The sequence below is a fragment of the Podarcis gaigeae genome (assembly GCF_964106915.1).
Source record: "Podarcis gaigeae genome assembly, chromosome: 3".
NCBI lineage: Eukaryota > Metazoa > Chordata > Lepidosauria > Squamata > Lacertidae > Podarcis > Podarcis gaigeae.
This window is the reverse complement of record NC_139680.1, coordinates 93,784,636-93,808,040: the sequence shown is the minus strand read 5'-3', so window position 1 is coordinate 93,808,040 and position 23,405 is coordinate 93,784,636. Positions and strand designations below refer to the sequence as shown.

The 23,405-nt window shown below is 44.1% G+C and overlaps 1 long non-coding RNA gene across 1 annotated transcript in view; it reads left to right on the top strand.

The window, feature by feature from the left end:
- Window positions 1-21,980, top strand: part of LOC310842190 — a 44,947-nt gene extending 22,967 nt beyond the window's left edge. The window contains exons 3-4 of the long non-coding RNA XR_014562981.1: window positions 13,198-13,393; window positions 21,811-21,980. This is a non-coding gene — a long non-coding RNA (uncharacterized lncRNA). The remainder of the gene's footprint in view (window positions 1-13,197; window positions 13,394-21,810) is intronic.
- The last annotated feature ends 1,425 nt before the right edge of the window (window positions 21,981-23,405 follow it).

Here is a 23,405-nt window from a genome sequence, read left to right as displayed (position 1 = left end):
AAATCTGTCTAGGGCTTAGCCATTAACAAATAAATATTAAAGATGAACACCTGTAAAACAATTTATTTGATGGGGACTAAACAGTGAATCAAAATCACAAATAGCCCGGTTATATTTTCGAAGGGTGTAGCTTATGCATTTCATTATTGCTTTTGCCACAGCGAGAGAGAGGAGAAGGACAGCCATATAAATTCTTAAACACTGTAGCTCCAGGCTCAGCCTTGGAGGACGGATGATATTGCACAGATGCTCTAATACACAGGTTTCCTAACAGTGTTAGAGGCATTTGCATCAACACTGCAAGGCGGAAGGTTCAATAATAAAAATGATAAACATGCTTCTCAGGTAGGAGGGTAAGCCATGCATATTTGTATCTCCAAGCCAGGAGTGTAAAAGATGAAGGTTATGCTCAGGCAGTTAGCATAAGTCACATCAAGAATTGCGTTTTAGGATGACTGTTTCCGTCCAAGTAAACGGAAAACTCAAATAGAAGTACATTATCTCTACATATAATGGTCAGTTCCCAACATTCAGTCTCTTTGTTACATTCTGAGATGTAATGCTCGGAGTGTGTGTCAAAGAAAATGACAATCTGCAGCAGATGGTTAAGGAAGCAATGCAGTTGCAATGCATAGCAATGGTTCAACCCAGGATTGCTGTGGGACAGCAGAGGAATGGAGTACAAGAGCTGTGAGCCAAATTATAGGTGGTCCTATATGTCCTTGATTGGCCACATTTTCTGTTAGAAGTAGCAAGCGCAAGGGGCTCCAACCCACACCAGGATTTTCCTCTATATAAGAAAAAGGAAGGGGTAAGAGATGGCCCAAAATGTGCCTGCAATTCCACACCCACCCACACCAAAATCCATGGAACTTCATTGAAGGAAAGAAAATGACCTTCTATGAAACATTTTTAAAGTACAAAATCCCTTCATGCATTTGGAAAACAGTCTTCTCTTGATATCTGGTGAGAGGGATGTGTGTGATATCTGAGATGGTTTTCAAAGATTCTTTGAGTCATTGTGTTCTTTTAATGGGAGCTCTGTATAGGAAGAGAAAGCATCCTATTTTACCCTCAGCTGCTTTGCAAAACCTAGCCTTTTTTTCTTTCAAGTGGCTTCTTTAAAGCAATAGATTTCTGTTCTTAAGAGGCCACTGGTGGATAATGAAGAGCCTTTGGCAAGACTGCTGTGCAGCTCTATTTGATAAGCGTTTTGTATTGTTTTGGTCAGTGTTCATTGTCATATTGATTATGCCTATGAATGAGTTGTGCCTTTTTCACAAATGATCCCTCTTCTTAAAAATCCTGGCTTGTGGGGAGGGGGAACCAGCCCTTTCATAACAGGGTTGCACACTTATTTCCCTATTATTCTTATTCTTATTTTAAGTTTACAGTTATTCAGCTGCTCTGAATGCTTCTGACCCCCTTTTGTAGCATGGGATAAGAAACTCTCACATCTGCAAGGCTATGTCAACGATGCTTGGAGTTGTAGTCTGGGAACACGTGGAGGGCCACAGCTTCCCCACCTGTAAGAAGAGCCCTCTTGGATCAGATCATAGGCCCATCTAGTCCACCATCTTGGAGTAAATACTTTGAATAATCCTTTTACATATAACTGGCAGACAGAGAATTGAAAGCCCTTTTTATTTTCTCTCTCTTTCCCTTTCATTCCTTTCCTTATTCTTTTGTTGCTTTTATCTCCCTGCTTTTTCTTCTTTTATCTTTTCTTTTCTTTTTTGGGGATTTTTGGTGTGTGTTCTCTACTCTGAGGGGATTATGCACACATGAAAGTGAAGGGCCCTGTGTGAGAGGCAGGGAAGGGAAGATCTTTTTGGGGTGAGAGCTGGGAGGATCCACCCCTTCTGTGTGAGACAAGGATTAAGATCAATTTTTATTTATTTATTAAATTTGTATGCCACCCTATACCCATAGATCTCAGGGTGGTTCACAACATAAAATCACAATATAAAATATCTATCTTGGAGAGAGGGCATTGTATTTTCTTCACTCTTTTTTATTATTATTACTTTGTTTTTTATTGTATTTTATGCTGAAAAAAGTTTCAATAAAAACTGAAAGAAAAGTCTACCTTCCTGTTTCCCACAGTGGTTATGCAGATGCCCATGGGAAGTCCACAAGCAAGACACAAGTGCAATAGTCCTCTCCACTTGTCATTGCTGTTAGAAAATCACATCTCCAGTGTTCACAATGCAAATGTGAGTGCAATTGCAGAATATTTAATTATTAGTATTAAATTTACCACGCACCCTTTTCTAGCGGGTCCCGGGGTCGGTTACAACAATGTAAAATTCAGAATATAAAACAGTTAAAACAAATCCTTACGCCAATAAAGGCTAGTAGTAGTTAAAACAAATTGGTCATAGGAATAGAGTGGGGCTTAAAAACACACATCTCAAGTATCGAAGAGCCTCATAAAGAGGCATGTCTTCAGCATTCACTGAAAGCCGCAGAGTGAAGAAGCCAAGCATGCCTCTGTAGGGAGAAAATTGCACAGCTTAGGCACTGCCACAAAGAACAACCTCTTCTGGGCCACCCATTGAACTTCAGAGGGAGGCAGAACTGCCAATAGGGCTCCCCCTGCTGACATTCCTACCTGAAAGGATCTGTAGATAAGGGGTGTGTGTGTGTCATATTTAAGATATTTGCTGCCTTCACACGGCTTCATTTCTGATCAGTGCATGTCCCATCACTTCCTGCTGAACTCCTGTAACTTTTTATACCACCAATATTCCAGACCTTCCAAGTGTCCCTGTTTTCCAGGGGCGTCCCTGATTTAGAGAAGCCATCCCAGTTTCTGCTTTGATCCTGGAATGTCCCACTTTTCCTTAGGATGCCCCAATTTTCATTGGAGAAATGTTGGATGGTATGGAGTTATCTGACCCCCGAGGCATCTGAAGGCAATCCTGCATAGGGAAGCTTTTTCTAATGTTTTATTATGTTTTTATATATGTTGGGAGATGCCCAGAGTGGCTGGGGCAACCCAGTAAGACGTGTGGGGTATAAATAGTAAAATTACCATTATGGAATGGGGTATCCCTATTTTCATCAGAGAAATGTTGGAGGGTATGATATTCAGGTTTATTTTTGCCCTGCTTTTGTTGTGCTACAGCCCTTCTGGGCAGCAGTAATGTTGTAGCCTAGCCCAGGGCAGGAATGGACATTGGCCTTTCAAATTTATGTGGCGCCTGTGCAAGGCCTTCCATTCTACTCAATTCAGCATGTCATCATTGTGATGCCCTGCAGTGCCCCCTAGGCTTGGCACCCAGGGTGACAGAACTGCCCTAAATCTGCCTCTGCCTTGGGGAACCACCCCAGAACAAACAAAAGCAGAACTTGGCCACCACTAATGCACCGTTATCAGAATATACTCACAATAAAACAGGAGATTGGGGAGGCGCTAATTTAGTCCTACAGCATCTTGCCTACTGCTCCCCTGCCTCCTAAGGCACCTCGTTCACTTTGTCTCATGGTAGGGCTGGCCCCACCTCTGCCTGTAAAGGGAAAAAAACAATGTCCTCATTCTGACGTCTTTAATTATATGTTTCCCCTTCCCCCCAAAAGCATATTGGAAATCACTGGCGGACATTTTCAGAGTGATGTTCTCGTACAGCTGGTGCAATTAACGCTGTCTGACAGTTTTCTCCCCAGCTGGCTCATAAGGCTTGTTTGTTCCTTCCTATTAGTATTTTAAAGGGGGGGGGGGTGTTATTGTTTTCTGGAGGCTTAGAATGACTATCCTGCCCCAAGCTGAGGGCTTTACTTCCAGCAGCCTAACCTCTGCTTGCAGAGATTAGAAAGGGGATAAGCTCCGCCTGATACCACCACGGTTGCGCCTGTGCAAATCTCCCCATAGAACGCAGTCAGGATTTGTCATGTGCACATTTTATTTCCCAGCAAAACAAAACCACCACAAGCTAATGGTTTATGACCTAAAGGCTAGTCCCTCCTGCTTAATGGGAAGAAATATCCACACACAAAAAGGAGGACAGATTTGAGTTGGTGTGTCCTTATGTGCTGCCCGCTGTGGTAATTGCATGCCTTCACACTGTCGTTCTTCAGATGTTGTCACAGATTGTTCTGTGTCGCCTTGCTGTGCTCTGATAAATAGATGCTGCCGTTCTGGCGGGGCTGACGTGATTCCTCTGCCCATGGTGGCTCTCCAAAGCCACGGAGTGCTTTGAGATCTGGAGAGATGAAAGACTTTCCCCTGCCTCCCCTCCCTCCGAATATCGGCTATTATGTGATTTCAAATATCCTTCAGTGCGCCAATGCTTCTCTTTCTAGGAACGGCAGTACAGAGAACGGTTATTTCGCAGGAGGGACATATTCCGGGAGTCCTGCACTCGTCCAATTCCCTATTTGACCCCAAACATAAGGATAATGTCTGAGTGTCAAAAGTAAAAGTGAGCGAGAGGCAGAGAGTTCTTGAAGGAAGTAAAAAGAGAGAGAAAAGCTTTCACTGAGTCTTAAGGCGCTTCCCTCCCACCTCGAGATACTGTTAAATCATCACTGTCAGGGATGACTTTTATCCCAAGGGCTACTAAAAATTATTTGAGGAGGATTTATCTTTTATCTTTTCCCTTACCTGGGTGGTGCCTGAGTCCTCACAGCTTGCAGTCTTTTACTCCTTCCTCTCCCAAGGCCATGGTGTAAATCATTCTGCTACAGCCACAAGCACACTGTAACAAGGAGGTAGCTTTCTTCCAATGAGATGTATTGGTTTCTGTAGCTCCCTAATGCCAGCTAACGTTTCCCTAAATTTAGCTATGCAGTATAAGTTCCAAGGAATTCAAGGGGCCTTGTGGTGGCACAGCCCCTTCTCCTGGATGCTCCCAGTGAAATACAGTGGGTGACTAGTAGATCTCACAGAGGCAGCACTGCATATTATGCAAGACATTGGAGCTACCCCTCAAAAAACAGCATTACAGTAGTACCTCGGGTTAAGAACTTAATTCGTTCTGGAGGCCCATTCTTAACCTGAAACTGTTCTTAACCTGAGGTACTATTTCTGGGTTAGCGGAGTCTGTAACCTGAAGCGTCTGTAAGCTGAGGTACCACCGTACTGTGTGTTGCTGAGTTCGCCCACATAAAGGCATCTTCTGTACCCCAGTGCTAGTCTATTTTGCGCCATAGGTAAGGCACAGGTGCACCCCCTTAAAAAAATGGCTAACCTCGGTTTTCAAAAACTTGTAGAAATGATAAAATTATTCAAAATATAAAATATTATCACGAATTGATGGGGTATAACAAAAACTAATCATAGAATTGTAGAGCTGGAAAGGACCCTAAGGATCATCTTGTCCAACTGCCTGCAATGCAGCTGTTCCATTCAGGATTTGAACCTGCAACCTTGGCATTATCAGCACAACACTATCCAGGTGTAATCTATATGAAACCATGTCCCTCAAAGGTGAGCACGGCTCCCCTCTGAGGTCTGCGCCCAAGGCATCTGCCTATTTGGTCTAATGATAGCACTGGCCCTGACCCCATGAACCATATATTGAGATGCAGTTCTGCATCTGAGTTACTTCATATTAGGGATTCCTGTGCAAAATTTGAGATCTAGCCAGCAGAGCTATGCAAAGATTTACTGAGAAGCAGCCAATTAATGCTCATATTTTACAGGTGAGGATCGCTGAGGTTCAGGCAGAAGTGATTAGCACAAGGCAGCTATAATGGTTTAAAAAAAAAACCACAAAAAAAACTTGCTCTGGATTTAAACTATTTGCAATCAGAAACCTTTCCCAATCTGTTGAGGGTGATAAATAAATAAATATTTATTATTTATACCCCACCCATCTGACTAATCAAGCTGTAGATTAGTCTACCTTTTGCCCATGCCTAACTTACACCAGGTAACTTACAGCGCAGGTGGCGCTGTGGGTTAAAGCCTCAGCGCCTAGGACTTGCCGATCGAAAGGTTGGCGGTTCGAATCCCTGCGGCGGGGTGCGCTCCCGCTGCTCGGTCCCAGCGCCTGCCAACCTAGCAGTTCGAAAGCACCTCCGGGTGCAAGTAGATAAATAGGGACCGCTTACCAGCGGGAAGGTAAACGGCGTTTCCGTGTGCAGCTCTGGCTCGCCAGAGCAGCGATGTCACGCTGGCCACGTGACCCGGAAGTGTCTCTGGACAGCGCTGGCCCCTGGCCTCTTAAGTGAGATGGGCGCACAACCCCAGAGTCTGTCAAGACTGGCCCGTACGGGCAGGGGTACCTTTACCTTTAACTTACACCACCACAAGGTGGGTCTCTCCCCCCCCCCCCATTAATGTGGTGTTTAGCACAATGCTTCTGTGTTTAGCTCCTGGTCCCTGTAGGCTGCTGCTTGAACAGAAGGTCCATAGAAATCTTGGTGTGAAATTTAACCCTTCCAGCGAACACAAGCTCTGTTGCGGTTTCACTCCAGCAGCATAAAAAGGAAAGCCGAGGAGACAGAAACATATCTGTGATCATTAGGACAAATCTAGTTGTCTGCACATTACAGAAAATGAGTCGCTTTTTAGAAAGGGCTTTTAATTGCTTAATCTCAGAAATGTGGACAATGGCATACGTGTTTTATTTTAGGGTCTATCTAGCCCACTCAGAAAATGTAATGGACCTAATTTTCATTTAGTGTAGGTCTGTGCAGTTCCTAAAACATCTAAATGGCTATTAATTTAATCAGGTAATTTAACTATACCTCCAGAAAAGGCCACTAGCTAGTTGTCACGCATTGATTATGAGGATGACATTTCTATCCCATGATGCCAGAGGCACACTTTGATACATCATTTTCTTTTTGAAGGTTAAACTCAGATAACCTGCCTTTGGCATTTAATTAGCTACATATTAAACACTCTTTTAATAATAAAATGATTAAAAATTTTATTGCTTCTCAAATGAGGCCCTTTTAGATAGATTTAATGACTTGGTTTGAGCACTGTAGTTTGTGAACCAAACCTTAGGCCAGGATGTGTTCTAATGATATGCTTTACAGCTTGCAAAATCTGTGTTTTATTCAAATGGCTGCCATAATCATTTGGGGCAAAACTTGTAATGCTATCTTCTGTGTTTTTAAGTTGAACTGTTAAATGTCATTGAAAAAGTACACAGAACCTTTTTGATTTTCTTTTAAAAAAGCAAAAAAATTGGTTTAGTTCAGCACTAATAGTAAGTGGACCTTTGGCAAAATTTGTGTCCTGGATGCTATGCACACAAAAGTTTATTGTGGAAAGGTCTGTTTTTTGGTGTGCCTGTAAAACCATATCATTCTACCGGCAATGAAGAATCATGAGGTAGCTGACCATTTTTGGTCCTTAGTTAACAAAACAAACAAAATCTGCACAAGGAAAAAAATCCTTGAAGAATAACTGTGATATGAAATTTCCATATTGGTTGAACAGTAAACAAAATAGTTTACAACCTAAAAAGGTGGTATGGTTTCAGTCTGTGACTGATATTTATATATATAATTTAAGGTGTTTATATACCACCTTATATTACTCATTTTTATTTATATATATAATTATATACTTCAAAGTTCCAAAGCAGTGTCCAAAAAAGTTATAATCGTCTATTGCATAAATCAGTTAAAATTAATAACAAAAACAGGAAACACCCTTTAAATTGGTCTGTCTTTATTAGGTTGTATTCAACTAATATTTACTCAGAGTAGACTAACAGGTCCTTTAATTGCAATGGGTCTACTCTAAGTAAAGGTTAGTTGCAAACAACCCGATAAAGACATGTAAAAAAGAGGGCTTTCCTTTGTTACCTAGGACATGTAGTCCGTTGAGAAACCCTTGATAAGCTTGCTAGAAAAACCTCAGAATTTTTCCAAGCAGTGGTTTAAAAAACACAGCACGCTAGTTCAGTTTTCCTGAATAAAAGCTTTGAAAGTTCATTCCCACTGGAAAGTATGTGGTACTAGGCTCCAGCTGCCTTTTTAAAGTAGCATGTATTTCATTGCCTGAGAGTCACACAAAGACAGACCTTTGCTCTTTCACCTCCAGTTAGGAGAAGCATCTGAGGCTTTCCTTGTGCAATCTTTATGGAAACGCAATGTTTCTGTTAACTTTGTAAATTTATGTTATGCTAAGCCAGCAATTCTCCCTTCTGCAATTTAGAGGGCAGCCTGTGGAGCCTGGCAGGTACAACGCGAGGAGGTGGAAGGAGGTCTGAAAGGGCTTGGAAGGCTGCTAATTTACAATGCCTAAAAAAACCCCTAAACTGTAAAAATGCCAGCAGAGCTAACAGCAACGAAAGTTATGCAGGGATACTCTGTGCAGTTGAGGACTTGGGAGAAGGGCTGTAGCTTAATGGTAGACCTTTGGATGCAAACGGTCCCTCGTTCCATCACTAGCAGCTCCCAGTAGGGCTGGAAATGTCTCTTGCCTGAGACCAGGGACAGCCATCACCAGTCATTGCAGATAATACTGAGCTCCCTGGACTGATAGTATAAGGTAGCTTCCTATGTCCCTATTTAAATCAGCCCTTTATGGGGAAGGCCACACCTCAGTGGTAAAGAATCTGCGTTGCATTCAGAAGACCACATCTTTACCAGTTGCACTGGCTCCTGGTGGAGTATTGGGTCAGGTTTAAGGTGCTGGTTTTGACCTTTAAAGCCCTTTGTGGCTTAGGTCCCTCGTACTTACGGGACTGCCTCTCCTGATATGCCCCGCAGAGGACCTTAATAGTTTAGAGGTCCCGGGCCCTAAGGAAGTTAGATTATCCTCCACCAGGGCCAGGGCCTTCTCAGTGATGGCTCCGACCTGGTGGAATGCTCTGTCCCAGGAGACCAGGGCCCTAAATAATTTAAGTTCCTTCTGCAGGGCCTGTGAGACAGAACTATTCTGCCTGGCTTTCAATTTGAACCTGGCCTGATCTTTTGTTCCCCTTCCTTTCCTCCCCCTCCCCTTTTTGTGAAGATTCCCCACTCTGGGATCCCACATCTGGTTCTCCCCCGGTCTCCTTGCTGGCCCAAGTGGGACTACCGGTAATTTAGCCAGCTATCCCTGGTGATCATCAAATGTTTATTGGATGGATTTCCCCCTAAATTGATTTTTGATTTTATTGTTATTTACACTTTATATCGTATTTTATGCTGGGGTTTTTTGTAGCATCAATTAAGTGTTTTAAATTTGTTGTTAGCCACCCTGAGCCTGGTTTCCTGAACTGGGAAGGGCGGGGTACAAATAAATTTTATTATTATTATTATTATTATTATTATTATTTACACAGCATCTGCAGTTAGGGGTGGGAATCTCCCCTTTCTGAAACCTTGAAGATCCACTGCCAGGCAGTATGGACAATGCTGAGCTAGACGGACTAAAGCTCTGACTTAATATAAGGCATCTTCCCGTGTTCCTATCTTCCTGGTTGCTGTACCTGTCGCAGTACCACCTTCCCCTATGCAGTGAGTACTATGAGGTGTGATAGAATGAGCTCCAACAATGCTTAGCCAGCCAGCCAGCCAGCCAGCAAGGTACTGCCCATCTGGGGCTTCCGATTGGCCCATTTAAAGCCCACATTTTGGCAATGAATCCCCACTCCTTGATTCTGCCGGCCAGGGAATTTCTTATAGTCCAACAAGACATGTGAGTCCTAGCTGCTGGGGAGGATGGACAGAGTCAGGGTCCACAACCACCACCCTCCTGAGAAGGGATGAGCGGCCATTTCCACAAAAGAGGCCAAATGCCTCTCAGCTGAAATACGGCATAAAGTAGAGGGAATCATTTATTATTTGCCCTTCCTGATATGCAAAGCAGCAGTCAATCCACAACAATGAAAATTTCCACAGAGGTGATGGAGAAAGCAGGAAGAACATTGTTTACCAGGCTCTTCTCGATTCTTCACCCTGCACCTGGTTTTCCATGTCGGCCATATTTGCTGTAGTGCGAATACATTCAAGGACCTGCAGGAGAGACCCAAGGGAGCCACACACAGACTGCAGATTACCTACATGTGTGTTACTGTTTTGAGTGTTATGTCTCTCTCTCTCTCTCTCTCTCTCTATATATATATATAGAGAGAGAGAGAGAGAGAGAGAGATAAAGTTTCTGAGAAGTCTTCAGAGGCAGCCCATAGCTACATACCCTTCAGGGCATTGCACATGGGGCTACCACCTTGCTGAAGCTAAGTGGGCCTATATCCAGTCAGTGCCTGCATAGAGAACCATCTGGAAAGTCTCGTGTACACCCCTCTGTGAGAAAATAATTAAATAAATGTAGGATAGGCAGCAATGCTTGGTGAACTGTGTTTAGTTTGTTAGGTGACAAGCTGTGCCAAGTGGGCGTCAGCGGTTCATATATTTCACACATAGCCTTGGTGCTATTTGGCTCACTTCACACATGTGATATTCTTATGCCGGCATACTTGACCATTGGTCATGCTGGCTGGGGTTGATGGGAGTTGGAGTCCAGTGACATTTGGAGGGCCACAAGTTTGTCATCCCTAGTCTAATACAAACCCTGCTGCAGGCCTGTATTTAGAGGCCTGCCTGAGTGCTCTGTAAAGCCTCTACTTAATGAGCCAGTTATTAGTGCCTGTTTGGAGACAAAGTACAACAGACAGGGGAAAATATGTGTGTGGCCATACAGATGGTCATGTGTAAAGACTGTGCATATTTTGAGAAGCCACTATTTCCCAAACCATGTTCATGAGGCAAATTAAACACGTGTGAGATCTTCACACATTGTTCCCCACTACCACCAGAACTAAGCAGAAAATCTATTGTATTTGAACCAGCCATGTATTAATTATTATTATTATTTATGAGACACCTCATAAAGTAAATGCTGTAGGCATCATACAAAATAAGAAATGAGAATAAAACACCACAATAAACGAACAACAATAAAACCACACTGCAATAAAAATTCACAAGTAGCTTGAGAGACAAGCACATGTTAAAATCAAATACAAAACCAGTGTGATAAAATAGCACAGAGAGCACAGAACCAAAACATCCATCAGGTTGCATATCTATGTGCACACTTACCTGAGAGTAAACTCCATCGATTACCGTGGGGAATATTTCTGAGTAAAAACACATAAATCTGCACTGATAAGCTGTGAAATATGGAGCTGGTGTGTGTTGTATTGTAAACTAAACTGCAAGAACCTTTTTAAGGGGGGGGGAATGGGGATGGGGAGGAATACATGTGAAACTTCATCCATGGGGAAAATGTGGCAGCATTCCCCGAAACCTCGCCTCCTTCGTCTGGATATTCTAGTAGTTTTGAGTGATAATTCGGTAGGATTAAATTATGTTCATGTGACAGCTCAACCTCACTAATGAGGTACATTTCAGTAAATTGTTGACAGAACTGTCTGGAAGGCTTCTTTAATTTACCAACACGTAACAACATGGGAAAAGCATTATTCAAGCCGATGAAGATGAATAAGCAGTGGGGATTGAAGGGGGGGGGCAACCTTTCAGCTTTAAGACATGACAACCTGAAAGCATTTTTGTCACTTGCTGTACTTAGCCTGAGGCCGTTGTACCTGTTAGTGTGATTGACTTGCCAAAGCAACAGAAGAGATTATGCATTTTAAACACTACATGGTAAAGCGGGGGGGGGGGGGGCAGGCTGGGTGTGAGGGAGATTCTTTCTTCTTTTGGGAGGGGGAGCCTGTTTTGTGCGAGGGTTTTTACAGAGAAGAGAATTAGAGAGATTTTTTTTTATTTAAAAAAAACATTACCTTCCATCAATCTGCTACATGGGTGCTTTTATCTAAAATAATTCTTGAGGAGCGTCATTGGAAAATACTTCGATATACCACAGCGGAGAGAGAGATTCAGAAGGAAAACATAACCTTTTGCTCAGATGAATAATTTCTTCGAAATGAAGGGAAAGGGGGAGGAAGTGGGAGACAAACTTAATGTCCTCTAATAAAACTGGTATGCTGATTCTAAACAAGTTAATATGGAGCTAAATATTCTTTTGAATTTTCCTGGGTCCCTCAAAAGTATTGCAGTCATGTCCCTTTCACTAGGAAATGTCAGATTTCCACCCCACCTCCCTTTCTAAGTGACGAGTGCGGTTCTATGTTTCAATACACAGAACTGCCACAACACAGCACAGTTGGTCCTGCATGAGTCACGGTTCTGCATGTGCCTTCTGACTGGAAAAAGGCAAATTCAGTGCAGTAACTCAGGCAGAGAGAAGATGGGCAACCTCTGCTGAGGGCAAACCTGTTTACTGTGTCTCTGCACTGGGAGCGACTGTGTGAGCCAGATTTACCAGTTCAGAGGTGTGTTGCAGAATGACCTGCCCACAGCAAAAGCTGATTGGAAGGGGACAAGTCCAGAGCAGTAAATCATGCAGAGATGCAACTGGCAAACTCCTCCAAGGACATGCAATTTTGCTTCATCTCTGTAAACTGGACAGGCTTGGCCAAGCCATTCAATCTCCCTTAGAGCTGCTCTTCTCCAACTGATGCCAATTAGAAGAAGAAGAAGAAGAAGAAGAAGAAGAAGAAGAAGAAGAAGAAGAAGAAGAAGAAGAAGAAGAAGAGTTTGGATTTGATATCCCGCCTTTCACTCCCCTTCAGGAGTCTCAAAGCGGCTAACATTCTCCTTCCCTTCCTCCCCCACAACAAACACTCTGTGAGGTAAGTGGGGCTGAGAGACTTCACAGAAGTGTGACTAGCCCAAGGTCACCCAGCAGCTGCATGTGGAGGAGCGGAGACGCGAACCTGGTTTCCCAGATTACAAGACTACCGCTCTTAACCATTACACCACACTGGCTCAATGCCAGAGCAATGACTCACAGAGAGTTGTGATTCGTGCATGGGCTGGTGGTAAGGAACCGGAAAACCAGTCCCTGGAGAGCAATGGTGGGAGAGAGCTACTGCCTCACTGCCCTGCTTTGGGGATTCCCAGAGGCACCTGGCTGGTCATTGTGTGTGAGGCAGCACACTGAGCAGCCCTCCAAGCAAGAGCATCTGCCTTTAAATACTCTGCCAGGGTGCTGGGCCAGACGGGGGCCTTTGATGGGCCGTCAATGCTCTTAATTTTTCAGCATAATTTCCCACAACACACTAATATCCTCTCATAGCTCATCATACTGGGATAACTGCTGAACACATTCTGTCCATGCATTGCTTTGGGGATTTCTTCACCTCTGTGGAAAAGTGCAAAGTTTTGATGTATCGAATTGTGATGTTTGTTTGTTTGTTCATTGAGAACGTTTTCCAGACGTATGAAGAAGTGTCTCAAGTGAAGAATAACCTGGAAGGCGGAGCAAGGGAAAGGAAAGGCGAACGTCTGACATGGAACAGCTCTTTTCAAATTGTTTCTGAGGACCCCTGCTCCTTGTACTCCTGGTGACAGCTGATTGAAAGCACCGATGCACTGCAGTGACATCAACAACAAAGGAGAAAAATAGAGCCAGGTAACACAGGCAATGTATCTTAAAACTCTCTCTCACACACACACCACTTTCTTGAGCTAAAGAAGGCTGATGTATGACTTGGGGGTTCCGTCCAGTCCAGTTTCATTTCAAACGTCAATGCAAAACCATACATTTTGCAAACAGTGCCATGAATATGTGCAACAAACAGATGAGTGCAAAGGAGAGTATGATTGATAAAAACATCATTTACACAGCAGTTTTAAACATATCTAAGAACATCAATCTAGACACTAATAGCTATGATCTTGCAGGAAATTGCTCTCACCCCACACATACTGCAGTTAGCATTGGAAGCAAGCTCCCAGTTGGTGTCAATAAATTTATATACAGCTTATACGGTAATTAGAAATAGTATCCAGGACAATTTGTCCCATATAGCCAACGGTACAGGAGCAAACAATCACAACCCTTTCCCTTAGTGGTTATGACTAGGCCAAACATATAGCTTATCTCAATTCTGCTTGACGATGAAATGGGACTAATGAGAAGATGGTAATAAATCCTTAGATCTTTACCTTTTATACTCTGTGAAACGGTGACTGATTACTGGAAGTATTGATAGTGTGTTTTCATTGGACGGCACGTGTGCTTTCAGATGTGCTTCCTATATTTGACATTTTAAAGTGTGTACATGTTTTTCGTTTTTCTTTAAAAAAATACAGTAACAGAATTTCTGGTTTTGTACTGTTCTGAGAATTTGGTCTTTTCGAGCAAATAATTTGGACAATGTTGCTGCAGCATTCTGGATTTCTTTTAGTACAAAATATACTCGGCCCTGATTCCTTTGAGGTGTCATTATAAGAAAAAATGTGCTCCCTTCACTGAGTTGCTTTCAAACTCAAACATGTCAGACCATGATCTGACCACCTAGATCATGGGTAGGCAAACTAAGACCCAGGGGTCAGATCCAGCCCAATTGCCTTCTAAATCCAGCCCACGGACGGTCCGGGAATCAGTGTGTTTTTACATGAGTAGAATGTGCCCTTTTATTTAAAATGCATCTCTGGGTTATTTGTGGGGACTGCCTGGTGTTTTTACATGAGTAGAATGCGTGCTTTTATTTAAAATGCATATCTAGGTTATTTGTGGGGCATAGGAATTTGTTCATTACCCCCCCCCCCCAAAAAAAAATATAGTCCGGCCCCCCACAAGGTCTGAGGGACAGTGGACCGGCCCATGGCTGAAAAAGTTTGCTGACCTAGATGTATTCTCTCTACTGCAACCGCCAGTGGACATCTCTTTGGTCTGGGGCGGCGGAGGGGGCATTTTTCAGCTGGGAGGTGCACATTCCCTTCTGCACAACCTCCATGGGGCAGGACCAGAGGTGAAAGTGGCTTTTCTGTGGCTCCAGAGAGTAAGACTTTGAATTACAAGAAAGTGAATGAGGGAGCGCTTCCTGGTGGTGCAAGCTACTGACACTTCAGAAGGTGGTGGGTTTTCCTTTGTTTTTGTTTTTTAAGTAGAAGAATGTCTAGGTGCGCTTTTTTGATAACAAGAATACAAAGCTCAAAATGAATGAACTGCAGCTAAAATATTATCTTCATTTTTCACATGGTCTAGTCCTTCCTCTGCCCACCCCCACCCCCCTAATATTCTCTTCTCCGGTCTTCAGAGAGTAGGTGGCAGTGGGGAGGCAGAAAAAGGTCCTCCTCTCCTTCCATTCTGCAAGTTTTAATCTGAAATCTTAGGCGCAGAGCTCAGAAGCTGTTCACGGCTAATGAAATTCCCTGTCACAAAATGCACCTAGAACAACGGGAGATTCAAACACTGCTTTTAAGCCATTGCTGGGTCACTGAATTCCAGTTAAAATTAATTAGTTAAAATATGTCACCCTGCCCCTCATCAGCTTCAGTCTCATAACAGGAGGGAAACAATCTAGTAGCAAAAATGTTGCACACCTCCTGTTTTGGAGGCCCAGTTACATGGTATCCTCAGTAGCTCCTCCAACCCCAGTTTGACTGGGCCACCTTCTCCTTGCCCCTGATAGTACTCCCTATTTGCTTGCCTTCTCCCTTTGGGTTGAAAAAAGCACCACCAATTTGCACAACTGTAGCATAACTGCAGCCTGTCTGGAAAGATGGCTGGTCCCTACCCATCCAGGTTGGCTACTGGTTTATCCTGTTGCTAATAATAATAATAATAATAATAATAATAATAATAATAATAATTTATTTATACCCTGCCCATCTGGCTGGGTTTCCCCAGCCACTCTGGGCGGTTCCCAACAGAATTAAAAGCACAATAAAACATCAAACATTAAAAATCTCCCTAAACAGGACTGCCTTCAGATATCTTCTAAAAGTCAGATAGTTGTTTATTTCCTTGACATCTGATGGGAGGGTGCCACTACCGAGAAGGCCCTCTGCCTAGTTCCCTGTCACCTCACTTCTCGCAGTGAGGGAACCACCAGAAGACCCTCGGCACTGGAGCTCAGTGTCCGGGCTGAACGATGGGGGTGGAGAGGCTCCTTCAGGTATACTGGACCGAGGCCGTTCAGGACTTTAAAGGGCAGCACCAACACTTTGAACATACTGGGAGCCAAGTTGCAGGAAGGAGTATAAAATGACTTCCTTTTCCATCTGAGTCTTGCTTGAGCAACATGGTCTACCTGTGTCTCATCAGGAGCATGGCAAGCCCTACTGGTGTCTAGGGCATGGCACACCTAGGGGGCAGGGGGCATGCTGGAGTGACTGCAGCACCTAGCAGGGACATGGCTGGCATGTGCCAGCCCCATGCTGCTTTTTCTGGCAGCGCTGGTCCTGCAGGGTGCCCGAGCTGCCACATCCCTCCCAGCCAGAGAGTGCCTAGGAGGATGGGGCCGCTCAGGCCTGTTTTCCAACCCTGTCTCTTGGCTTCAGACTCCCAGTTTCTAAGACTTACTCCGGATTGCTCCTCAGGACTGAGCCCTGAAAAATATTTAGAATGTGGTCCAAGGTTATTGTTGGGCTTAAACAGGAATTAGCACCTAGAATGGTTAGTTGAAAATGTGGCTGCACTTCACCTGGGAAGCTGTCACAGTAAAAGTAAAAGAGTAGTAAAAGAAAAGTAAAAGGGCATTACCCTTTATACTAATGAGGAACCCACTGTTCAAACAGATAAAACTAAGTTTGCAATATGGAAGTCATGGCACTCCTGTCTTTCCCTGGTTTGTTCTTTGTTATCTCCATTGCAACGCTGCACAGGCTTAGTTGATGTTACTGAAATATACTCAGAGTCGAGTGTGAATTTCATGCTCTTTATTCAGCTCATAGTAGCAATGAATGAAACTTTCCCCAAAACGTCTAGCTATATATACATTATTTACACAATGGGCCCTGTGTGATTGGCTATTTCTGGGCTGCTCCAGTAGGCCAATCAGGTTGCGGATTCACCTCCTCCAGAAGCCTGATTGGCTGCTCCTGCAGGCCAATCAGGTCGCTGATTCACTTCCACCTTGAGCTGGATTGGGTGGTTCCTGTGGACCAATCAGACTGCTGCATTCTGGATCCTATCGTTCTAGGATTCAGCTCAGTACATAACAGTTACATTGAAGAAACAAATAATTAACAAATGGTTCAGGTGGATATGGATAGTATGGGCACGCTCTTTCACTGTCTCCTGAGAGAGACAGATGCCAACAGCTGGTGAAATGAAAAGGTTTTTAAAAAACCCATACCAGGTGAACTGGGCTGAATTGGGGGTGATTTTCACATTTCTGAGTTGAATCACACTGTTAACTAAGTGTCTTGATGCAGATCATGGACTTCTTAAGCTTCTGGGAGGATGTATGACTTGGTTGTCCAGAAAGTGCATGGACACCCCACCTTCTGAGATATGAGACCAAGCAGGCTGAAAAAACATCCTGACCCCAAGAAGGGAGGGGTGGAGAAGTGGGAGATCTTTCATTTTGAGGAACAGGTCAAGCTTTTCATCACCGTGAATCCTAAGGCCCCCAATTGGGGGAGGAATTAAAAACTGCCCTTTTTACATGGGTCTGTGCCTTCCCCTGTGCAAATGAGTGGAGAGATCTCTACTCTCACGTGGGGTCAGTGGGTCATCGCTGAGGATTTATGCTATTTATTCACCATCCCTTCCCTATCCAAGGCAATTAAGAAATCACTGTATCCCGAATAATCCATGGGTTGCTTATTGGAGAGTCTGCCTCCCAATTCCTCTCACAGAGCTACCTATAATTCCAGAACGGCTTGACAATTAATTCCTCTTCCCAGGGAACTCTGGGATTTGTAGTTCTGTGAGGAGACTAGAGAGTCTCCTGATAAGTACTCTTAACAGAATACAGTCCCCAGAACTCTTTGGGGGAGGCCATGACTGCTTGAAGTGGTATCACAGTACTTTAAATGTATGGTATGAATGTAGCCGTTGTTTGGATGATCCAGTATGAATACAGCACTAATGCACTATTATTGAAACAACCATAGAATCATAGAGTTTGAGGGGACCCGGCCCTCCGTCCTGCCCCCCCCCCCCCGGAAATGCACAGCTCAGTGACACACAGCAGAATATGCCTGCAAAATCTCCACCCGTCTGGGAGCGGTCATTGTGGGGTTTTTTTGCATGCTGCCTAAGAAGGTGCCCACTGAACATTCTTTTTCCTTTGCTGTCGTCCTGTCGTGTTGTTAACTTTGACTGCAAATTGTTTTAGCTGTGCTGGTTTTTATTGGGTTGTTCTACTATATGTTTTTAAAATGTGCACACAGTTCTGAGTACCGTTTGTAGCAGAGAAATGTGGCATAAAGATGCTAAAAATCAATGTTGGCCTCCTTCCCAAATGGTCTGAATCCGAGAACCCACCAAAGAACATTCTAGAAGACAGAGCAGGATAGGCGAGAGGAGAAGTTGTGAAGTTGAAAATGTGTGTGTGCACTTATACACACATAGGTGCTCGTTGTGGCATTTGTCTCAGGAAAATTAATGAAAACAATGTATAGCGTTTGGATTGGCGATGGGAGAGACGAAAGAAAATGCTTCAGCCTAAAGCCCTTGCCCCTTTAATCCAGCCTTGATTGAGTGTGTTTGTTTTTTCTTATAAAAATGTATACTCTGATATTTACGCATGCATTACTTAAGGAGGTTTGCGGTGGTTAAAATCACAATATGAAATCAGAAGCGCAAAATCAACCAAGCAAAGGCCAGGACATAAAACATCTATTCCAGTGTGTCAAGTTAAAAGCCCGCAGAAATGATAATTGCAAAGCATTCAGAAGCCAGAGGAAGGCAGTCAGAGAGGGAGCTATTTGAACATCACAGACAAGCTGTTCCTCCAGTATTGATACGGCCGCTGAGACAATGCATTTATAAACAATGCATGTAGTATTCTGATTCTGAAATAGGATCGTTTTGCATAACTTCAAACCCCACTATAAATGAGCGGGGTTTTTTGAGAGAAGCATTATTAACATCATGCATCCATCCTGGAGCAATTTGTTGAGCTTTTGCAAAACTGCATCGGTTTCAGACTATAAATGTCAACACTGCCATTTTTTATGTTGACATCTCCTTCCTCCCCACCCCCGCTCCCTGTCAAGTGCCATTGTTGGTCTCTGGTTGGTTCTCGCCCACCCTGGCTGCTGGGCTAATGCAGTTGGGCTCGGCATCTGCATGATCCATCACATCCAGGCTGAAGCGTATAAATCATCTCGTGAGGTTTCTGCTCTCGTGCTTCGACAGTGACAGATTCGGTTTCATCGGGGTCCTGCAACCCCATTGGCTTCCCCCTTCCCCTATGACTAAGGAACAGCAGCAGGCACTGGGAAGAGCATTTAGGCTATGGAGCCTCGGCGCTCCTTTCCCATCGCCGCCATGTCTGCCGTAAATGGAGACTCTAGGGAGCAAGTCATGGCCTTCCCACCGTCTCTCCTTTCATCAGAGCCACAAAGGCTTAACCTGAACACAGGGCCTAATAACTGCCCTGCTCTGCCTATATAAGGAACAGCAGCAACAGCCGGGAAGCCTGCACGGTTTCTTGAACTGCCATCCATCATGCCTTGCTCAGTTCTTCCGTTTGGACTCCTGAGTCACCTTAATGGCTGAGGGCCAAACTATACATAGCATGCAATTGCAAGTAAATTTACCTGAGTCTTCTCTCTCACTCCCTCCCGCCCGCCCCCCTTTTGAAAGAAATGTGGTTGGAAGATACCATTTTGAGCTGAACACTTTACGGAGAAGGGCTACTCAGCCCTTTCTCCTTTGGGCTCTTTTCCCACTCAAAATCCTTCTGGGCTGCTTTTCTTCATGTGGGGAGGGGGAATACATAGGGGTTTTCCTCTCTAGGTGGTGAAAAGCAGCTGGGGTTGCTGTTGAATAGGAAAGTAAAAAACAAAAAACAAAAACGTATTGCATATTGAAACAATCTAAGAAAACAACTATAAATATAAAAGATAAAAAACAACAGCAGTACATATATAAGATTAATTTAGATCCAGGACAGAAACCAAGTGGAATATTTTAGCAGCCAATGGAAAGTCAATAGAGAAGGTGCTTGTCTGACAGGCAATGTGGGGCAGGTGCTGTCACACTAAAGCTCCAATGTGGATTGGACCTCTTGATATGATAGTATCTGTAGGATGTCCTCTCCCACACAGCACAATGATTAGTTGGGTGTGCAAAGGAGTCATGTCTGCAGCATTAGGAATATCTTTCCAATGCTAAGAGCCAAGGCCGTCATAGTAGTAGTAGTAAGATAAAGGTACCCCTGCCCGTATGGGCCAGTCTTGACAGACTCTAGGGTTGTGCGCTCATCTCACTCTAGAGGCCAGGAGCCAGCGCTGTCCGCAGACACTTCTGGGTCACGTGGCCAGCGTGACAAAGCTGCTCTGGCAAACCGGCACCAGAGCAGCACACGGAAACGCCGTTTACCTTCCCGCTATATAAAGCAGTACCTATTTATCTACTTGCACTTAAGGGTGCTTTCGAACTACTAGGTGGGCAGGAGCTGGGACCGAACAACGGGAGCTCACCCCGCCGTGGGGATTCGAACCGCCAACCATGCGATCGGCAAGTCCTAGGCGCTGAGGTTTTACCCACAGCACCACCCGCGTCCCATAGTAGTAGTAGTAGTAGTAGTAGTAATTTATTATTTGTACCCCACCCATCTGGCTAGGTTTCCCCGGCCACTCTGGGCGGCTTCCAACAAAGATTAAAAATACATTAAAATGCCACACATAAAAAACTTCCCTGAACAGTGCTGCCTTCAGATGTCTTCTAAATGTCAGGTAGTTGCTTATCTCTTTGAAATCTGATGGGAGGGCGTTCCACAGGGCGGGCGCCACTACTGAGAAGGCCCTCCACCTGGCTCCCTGTAGCTTTGCTTCTCGCAATGAGAAAGCCCTCGGAGCTGGACCTCAGCGTCTGGGCAGAACTTTAGGATATGCGCCACTGGGGTGCAAAGTTCCGCCCAACGCCCCCAAATTTAGTTTAGCCCCCAAATTAACTTTTATTATGCTTATGTCACTATTATCATTTGATAAATAGTGCTCACGCCTGTGCGGCTCCAAAAGGAGGGTTTTTTTTGTGTTTTGTGTTTTAAACCAGCTTTTCCAAAGAAGACAAAGAACACATTGGGAGTCAGTGTAAAAACTCCAGGCCTGCGCTTACGGTCGTAGGGAGGTGTCTGAAAGATGAGACGGGTGGGCATTGTGCGCATGCATGGGAGAGCCATCTTGGGTAGCCTTTCATTGTTGGAGCAACCTTATTTCTAGAGGAGCTGGGAGGGCCCTTGCGAGTGCACAACCTTCTTGGGAAGGTTCCAGAGCCTGTGCAGGAGAGCAGTCATGTCAAAGGCACCACTGACCCTGCTGCCACATAGCAGCCCAATACAATATGCTTAGGCGGCTTCAGCGGCGGGTGCCTGGCGCCCCCCAGAATTCGGCGCCTGGGTGCCCTGCACCCCTTGCACCCCCGGGTAAAGATGGCCCTAGTAAGAGATGTATGACTGTGGAATGGACTCCCTTGGAATGACCTCCCTCATTGGAGATTTTCCCACAGAGCTTGGATGGCCATCTTCCAGGGATTCTTTACGTGAGATTCCTGCATTGCAGGGGTTGGATTGGATGGCTCTTGGGGTCCCTTCCACCTCTATGATTCAAGCCGTGTGTAGCCAGGGGGAGCAAGATGCAGCCAGCTGTGAAAAATGACAAATTTGATTACTCATCAAACTTGGCACCTACAATGAGCTTTCTCTTTGAGGAGCAGCCGAAAAGGTAAGTGTGAGGCAGGGAGAGGGAGCAGGTTATCAGGCTGGCTTTATCTTTTAGATCCGATTGGGACATTTTCCCTGGAGACATGACTTTTGTATAGGGAAAGCTTAGAGCCCAGAGGATTTCCAAGGCTGGCACTTCATTTATTTAATTATTATCAGGTGGCTAACATGTTAAATTTGTATCCCGCTTTCCCCGCAGGCGAAGCTGAAGGTGGCTCTTACGAGAGATTCAGCCAGGGAGGGGAAGTAGCTGCCGCGAGCTGTGAAAAATGGCTTAATGACAAGCTTGATTATGCGTAATATTTTGCATTTGCTGTTATTAACAAAGAAGAAGAAAACGAAAAATGCATCCGTTGCCAGAATGGGAAGGTGTGTGTGTGTGTGTGTGTGTGTGTGTGTGTGTGTGGAGGGGGCAGTTGGGAGCGCTATCATAAATTCTGAGTTACCATAAATTTCTGATAAAGAAATTAAGTAGGCTCAAGTTTAATCACACCACCAGTAAATCAAATATCAAATTTAAACCAATGAATTACAGAGAGTCTCCTCACAGTCACTTAGCATTGATAAATTAGTAATGTAATATTAAATTATTCATATCCTTTCTCCCCCCCTCCCCCTCCTCCTTAGGACTATAATGATATACTGTACACAGCAATGATAATTTACTTAGGCTGAGTCCATTCATTTAATTATGCTGCTAAACTTGGTAGGCCAATTGGTCATCATGAGAGTTTCCAGGCAAGCTAATCACAAATATATAGAACATGTCCCTTATTGTCCCCAGCGGCTAAGTGCTAAAATGCTATTTAGTACTCAGAAGGTTAATGTCCTGCTTATGTAAATTGTCCAATTTAACATTCAGCAGCAGTATCATAAATTCTGGCTCCAGGATTTCATTAAACGTATGTTCAAACTAGTTGACCTTAAAGGTTAACAAGCACAAGTTAAACAGGACAATTATTTAACTCGCTTCTTATCAAGAGACTGGAGCACTAGCCATTTAACAGTTCTGCATACTTCACAATTAGAATTCTTAAAAGGTCCCCGATAAAGCTGCAGGTCATGAATTTTCATAAGGATGTCAGATAATAACTATTTATCTGTGCTTGTTTTTCACTCTTATAAACTTAAACTTTGATCTTAACATTCAATTAGAAACAATTCCGGTGAGAAGGACTAGGTGACTCAAGGATCTTGCCTTTGCGTTCGTTTTCGTCTAAATTATGCGTCCAGAAGTGTGGCATCAATGAAACGAGTTTGGAAGTTATATGGGAAGTTATCCCCATGCAGATAAAAATGCCCTGCACTTCCGCCTTGGAGCTGGACACATCACAAAAATGCTGGCTGTGCCATTTATGTCACCCAAATGCAATTTTTATTGTGGCTGGCAGCGTTATCTGATTAATTGGTGTAATTAATCAATTGATTTAACTGGAGATTTAAAATGTGGATTTTTAAGTAGGTATTAATCAGACGTGCTCCCAGGTCCAATGGGCAGCTGATCTCCTTGTGTACGAAGGGTCTTCAGATTGTTTTCCAGCAGTGCCTGAGGAGTTTGGGAAGCTTATTAAGGATTCCTCAATGAGAACACTAGCATCCCTGAAACACTGTCTGTCTGTCTTTATACTATTCCTTTAGAATCATAGAATCATAGAGTTGGAAGAGACCACAAGGGCCATCGAGTCCAACCCCCTGCCAAGCAGGAAACACCATCAGAGCACTCCTGACATATGGTTGTCAAGCCTCTGCTTAAAGACCTCCAAAGAAGGAGACTCCACCACACTCCTTGGCAGC